Genomic DNA, 6450 nt, shown 5'->3' with positions numbered 1-6450 from the left:
TTGGGTCCAGGGTGTTTCCCCCTTTGAAGAGGGGGATGATGATAATGTGCCAACTAGACCTATTGACAGGGATGATGTGCCAACTAGACCTATTGACAGGGATGATGTGCCAACTAGACCTATTGACAGGGATGATGTGCCAACTAGATCTATTGACAGGGATGATGTGCCAACTAGACCTATTGACAGGGATGATGTGCCAACTAGATCTATTGACAGGGATGATGTGCCAACTAGACCTATTGACAGGGATGATGTGCCAACTAGACCTATTGACAGGGATGATGTGCCAACTAGATCTATTGACAGGGATGATGTGCCAACTAGACCTATTGACAGGGATGATGTGCCAACTAGACCTATTGACAGGGATGATGTGCCAACTAGATCTATTGACAGGGATGATGTGCCAACTAGACCTATTGACAGGGATGATGTGCCAACTAGATCTATTGACAGGGATGATGTGCCAACTAGACCTATTGACAGGGATGATGTGCCAACTAGACCTATTGACAGGGATGATGGGCCAACTAGACCTATTGACAGGGATGATGTGCCAACTAGACCTATTGACAGGGATGATGTGCCAACTAGATCTATTGACAGGGATGATGTGCCAACTAGATCTATTGACAGGGATGATGTGCCAACTAGATCTTTTGACAGGGATGATGTGCCAACTAGACCTATTGACAGGGATGATGTGCCAACTAGATCTATTGACAGGGATGATGTGCCAACTAGATCTATTGACAGGGATGATGTGCCAACTAGACCTATTGACAGGGATGATGTGCCAACTAGATCTATTGACAGGGATGATGTGCCAACTAGATCTATTGACAGGGATGATGTGCCAACTAGATCTATTGACAGGGATGATGTGCCAACTAGACCTATTGACAGGGATGATGTGCCAACTAGATCTATTGACAGGGATGATGTGCCAACTAGATCTATTGACAGGGATGATGTGCCAACTAGATCAATTGACAGGGATGATGTGCCAACTAGACCTATTGACAGGGATGATGTGCCAACTAGATCTATTGACAGGGATGATGTGCCAACTAGATCAATTGACAGGGATGATGTGCCAACTAGACCTATTGACAGGGATGATGTGCCAACTAGATCTATTGACAGGGATGATGTGCCAACTAGATCTATTGACAGGGATGATGTGCCAACTAGATCTATTGACAGGGATGATGTGCCAACTAGATCTATTGACAGGGATGATGGGCCAACTAGACCTAATTGACAGGGATGATGTTTCATTTTGTGTTTGTCAGCATAAATGAAATGTGTGCCTTGATGACTGTCTAAGATTTACATTATAGTTGTCCTTTTTATTTTTGAAGTCCTGAATCATTACTTGGAATGACATGCTAGTAGTAATGCAGCTATCTGCTCTTCCTAGCAAGCAGCAGGTCTACCTGTTGTAACTAGCTAGCTACATTGCTAAGCTTTTTTGCAAGAAATGTAAAGTTGGGAGTTATTTTATAGATTACATTCATGGCATCCTGTTTCTATAACTAAATAGATGACACGTTTACTCGATAGCATTTTTGTCGGACGGAGTTCGCTCTTGAGATGTCAGCCAGCTGTGTTTTGTACCGTAGGTACGGAGAACGCGACTGGCAGACGTGAAGGTTTGAGTACGTATGGAGAGCAAGTGTGAGACTCAGCTAACTTGTGTCTTCTCTGTCCAGACTCCATTGTCTTCCTGTGAAACTGACCCCCTTACTGACTGCCTGCATTACTGTCTTACTGCCTGCTTTACTACCTTACTGCCTGACTGCCTGAATACCTGACTGCCTGAATGCCTGACTGCCTGACTGCCTGAATGCCTGACTGCCTGAATGCCTGACTGCCTGACTGCCTGAATGCCTGACTGCCTGACTGCCTGAATGCCTGACTACCTGACTGCCTGACTACCTGACTGCCTGACTGCCTGACTGCCTGACTGACTGAATGCCTGACTACCTGACTGCCTGACTGCCTGAATGCCTGACTGCCTTACTGCCTGACTGCCTGACTACCTGACTGCCTGAATGCCTGACTACCTGACTGCCTGAATGCCTGACTACCTGACTGCCTGAATGCCTGACTACCTGACTGCCTGACTGCCTGACTGCCTGAATGCCTGACTACCTGACTGCCTGACTGCCTGAATGCCTGAATGCCTGACTACCTGACTGCCTGACTGCCTGACTGCCTGACTGCCTGACTGCCTGAATGCCTGACTACCTGACTGCCTGAATGCCTGACTACCTGACTGCCTGACTGCCTGACTGCCTGACTGAAACCTTAATGCCTGGTTATGCCTGCCTTACTGCCTTACTACCGTACTACCAGCCTATCTACCTTACTGCCTCACTGCCTCACTGACTGCTTTACTGCCTCACTGCCTCACTGCCTGCTTTACTGCCTCACTGCCTCACTGCCTGCTTTACTGCCTTACTGCCTTACAACCTTATTAACTTGCTGCCTGGCTTACTTCTTTAATGCCTTACCACCTGACTGACTGCCTGACTGCATGCATGTATGTATGTCTTACAGTCTTACTGCCTTACTGCCTGCTTTAATGGCTTACTGCCCTTCTTACTGCCTTATTGACTTGATGTCTTACTGCCTGGCTTACTGCCTTACTGCCTGCTTTACTGCCTTACTGCCATTCTTACTGCCTTATTGACTTGATGTCTTACTGCCTGGCTTACTGCCTTACTGCCTGCTTTACTGCCTTACTGCCCTTCTTACTGCCCTATTGACTTAATATCTTATTGCCTGGCTTGCTGCCTTACTGCCTGCCTGACTGATTGCCTGAATGCCTTTTATGTCTGCTTTAATGCCTTACTGCCTTCCTCACTGCATGACTGCCTTACTGCCTGCATATCACCTTACTGCATCATGTCCTTACTCCCTGGCTTACTGCCCTACCACCTTACTGCTTTATTACCGTATTGCCTTGCAACCTTACTGCCTAACTGCCTGCATTACTGCCTTTTTACCCTACAGCCTTACTGCCTTACTAACTTACTACCTTAAAACCTTACTGCCTTACTGCCTTACTGCCTTACTACCTTACTGCCATACTGCCATACTGCCTTACTGCTTTACTACCTTACTCCCTTACTACCTTACAGCCATACTGCCTTACTGCCTTACTACCTTACTACCTTATTACCTTACTGCCTTACTACCTTACTGCCATACTGCCTTACTACCTTACTATCTTACTGCCTTACTGCCTTACTGCATTACTGCCTTACTGCATTACTACCTTACTGCCTTACTGCCTTACTACCTTACTGCCTTACTGCCTTATTACCTTACTACCTTACTGCCTTACTACCTTACTGCCTTACTGCCTTACTACCTTACTACCTTACAGCCTGACTTACTTTCTTGCTGACAGACTGCCTGCCTTACTATCTGACTGCATGCCTTACTGCCTTACTACCTGCTTTACCACCTTACAGTCCTTACCTTACTGCCTGTTTTACTGCCTTACTACCTTACTGCCTTGCTGCCTAGCTGCCTTGCTTACTGCCTTACTACCATACTACCTTACTGCCTTTTTAACCTACTGTCTTACTCATTTACTACCTTACTGTCTTTCTACCTTACAGCCTTCCTGCGTGACAACCTTACTACCTTGCTGCCTGCCTTACTAAATACCTGCCTTACTGCCTGCCTTACTGCCTGTCTTACTGCCTGCTTACTACATTATTACCTGCCTTAACACCTTACTGCCTTATTGTCCTACTGCCTGTCTTATTGCTTTACTGCCTGTCTTACTGACTGCCTTACTACCTTACTGCCTTATCACCTTACTGCCTGTCTTACTGCCTGCCTTACTACCTTACTGCCTTATCACCTTACTGCCTGTCTTACTGCCTGTCTTACTGCCTGCTTACTACGTTATTGCCTGCCTTAACACCTTACTGCCTTATTGTCCTACTGCCTGTCTTATTGTTTTACTGCCTGTCTTACTGCCTGTCTTACTGCCTGCCTTACTACCTTACTGCCTTATTACCTTACTGCCTGCTTTACTGCCTGACTGCCTTGCTGTCTGCAACAACTTTCTGCTCTTTCAAACAGCTCCAACAGCAGTCTCTCTACTTCTCTCTGTACTGTTTCTCCCTCTCTCCTCTCCACCTCCACCCCCTCCCCTCACTGCTTTCCTCCCTCCCTCTCTCTCTCTTTTTCTCTCTCTCTCTCTCTCTTTCCCTCTTCCTCAGACACTCTCTAGTCACTGCCTGAAGCAGTAATCGGACAACTGTCGTTCTCACTCTGACTCGGTCTCTTGAGATCCCCGCTATATAGTGTGTGTATCGGAGCTCCGTGGGTCCTAACACTTGAAATGAAAAAGAAAAAGGTGTGTTGTAGCCGGTAATTTGTTGCGTTACAGGTTCTACGAACTCTCGAAGAACTCTTTTTGATGAAGTTTCTCTGTTGTCTCTGGACTGGACAGACTTGGCTGTAGAAGATTATAACGTAACTTAAAGGAACGGGATACCAGCCAGAGCACAGGGATTCCACCGTAGTTGGAGTGAGTATGACTTCTTAAAGCGGGATTCAATTTAATGCGGTATCACTGTTTATCTGGTTAGTCTGATGCCTGCCTGCCTGTCAATGGAACAGCTACATCAAGATGTTTTGAAAAAATAACGTACTCTCCTCTGCTCCTAAAGTAATTTACTATTACTGGTATCATTGTAAACTGTAATAATTTAATTAATTGAGGCGTTAAAAGCATTTTTTTAATTAAATATTGATATATTGACGTGTATTATTTTGCGTTATATAGTTTTAACAGCCTGTTTTGAAGCAGAAAGATATCTCTTAAATAACGTTAGATATTTTTAACACCGTGTTTTGAAGCAGAAAGATATCTCTTAAATAACGTTAAATATTTTTAACACCGTGTTTTGAAGCAGAAAGACTTCTCTGACATAATGAATAATATCTCTGACATAATGTTAGATCGTTTTAACACCTTGTTTTGTGACAGAAAAATATCTCTGACATAACAGCAGTTAATATATAATCTCGGGCAAATGACCACATGATATAGTTGTTGTCTTGAAATTATTAATGCACTATCTCAAAATATCAAAATAACATATTTATTTCAAAAGCAGTGTTTTATTAAATGTTATTTTAGAGCGACATTATTAGGATATAACATACAACACTGAATGTGTCCATCTTAAAACAACTGTAGCTCAATGATTACATCAAAAATATAAAGCTAATTGAGTTGGACAAATGTAAATTGCAAATAAATGTTGTAGTACATTAATATTGAAACACTAGTGCTAATACATTATACGTTAAAATATATGAAAATATATGACAATGTATAAACTGAATGTTTGAGAATGAAATCATCTTCGGACTTAATGGTATACTATTAAAAATGAATAAAATGATTGACTTTTTTAGAGAAAAAATATTGCTCTTTAATTTTAAATGTATATGGACTATAGTTACAATTTCACTGAACCCTATTTAACCCTGACCTGATTGCAAATGAATATTTATATATATATATATATATATATATCCAGTAACCGTTGTCTAGTTGTTTTTTCAGTCATGCACAAATCAACTTTCAATGTTATTTTGCTCAACAATGAAAGCCAAAAATACTTTACAATTTGAATTCTTCAAACAAAAACAAATAAACAAGCAGGTGTATTAAAACAAATGAAATAAATAGTAAATGCAAAGCACGCAAAAAAAAAAAAGAGAAGCTATTTCCGACATTACCAAGTCGTGTAGGATATCCGTGTCCGGAGCTCCCGGTTTAAACATTTTCGATGCGTCGAAGCAAAAACATACCAGGCCCTGCAGGAGTCTCTTCTCCACTGGTAGAATAAACAACAGCAGCCCAGTTAAATCAGTTGACATCTAATGACATCTGCTCTTGCTGCAGCCTGGCCAGGAATGCTGTAAACTATTACTCCTTATAGCCCGAGTGTCTTACAGTCCTCAAGACTCACTGGACAACCGCTAACCCACCAATCACGTCTTCTCGCCTAGTTATAACACAGAGGCCTGGTGATACTGAACTATACTGTAATATACTGTACTATATTATACTATACAGTACTGCTTGTGATTTATTTATTATACATGTAACAGCTTTATATTACAGATTTCAGTGTTTTGTTGATCAATGAAGTATGGTTTGTTCCTCTTCGTGTTTTAAACGAAACGGTATTAAGACTCTCTCTCTCTCTCTCTCTCTCTCTCTCTCTCTCTCTCTCTCTCTCTCTCTCTCTCTCTCTCTCTCTCTCTCTCGCTCTCATCTCTCTCTCTCTGTCTCTCTCTGTCTCTCTCTCTCTCTCTCTCTCTCTCTCTCTCTCTCTCTCTCTCTCTCTCTCTCTCTCTCTGTATCTCTCTCTCTCTCTCTCTCTCTCTCTCTCTCTCTCT

At 42.7% G+C, this 6450-nt stretch overlaps 1 protein-coding gene across 5 annotated transcripts in view; it reads left to right on the top strand.

Annotated features, from left to right (window-relative positions):
* Positions 1–4276: 4276 nt before the first annotated feature.
* LOC135538565 (eyes absent homolog 1-like) overlaps positions 4277–6450 on the top strand; it is a 157548-nt gene continuing 155374 nt past the window's right edge. For all 5 annotated transcript variants that reach the window (XM_064964457.1, XM_064964456.1, XM_064964454.1 and 2 more), the window contains exon 1: positions 4277–4561. The gene's annotated coding sequence lies outside the window, so the exon portion shown is untranslated. The remainder of the gene's footprint in view (positions 4562–6450) is intronic.

The sequence above is a fragment of the Oncorhynchus masou genome, unplaced genomic scaffold (genome assembly GCF_036934945.1).
Source record: "Oncorhynchus masou masou isolate Uvic2021 unplaced genomic scaffold, UVic_Omas_1.1 unplaced_scaffold_983, whole genome shotgun sequence".
In the NCBI taxonomy this organism is placed as follows: Eukaryota; Metazoa; Chordata; class Actinopteri; order Salmoniformes; family Salmonidae; genus Oncorhynchus; species Oncorhynchus masou.
Note: the sequence above shows the minus strand (reverse complement) of the source record. Positions and strands in the feature narration are given on the sequence as shown.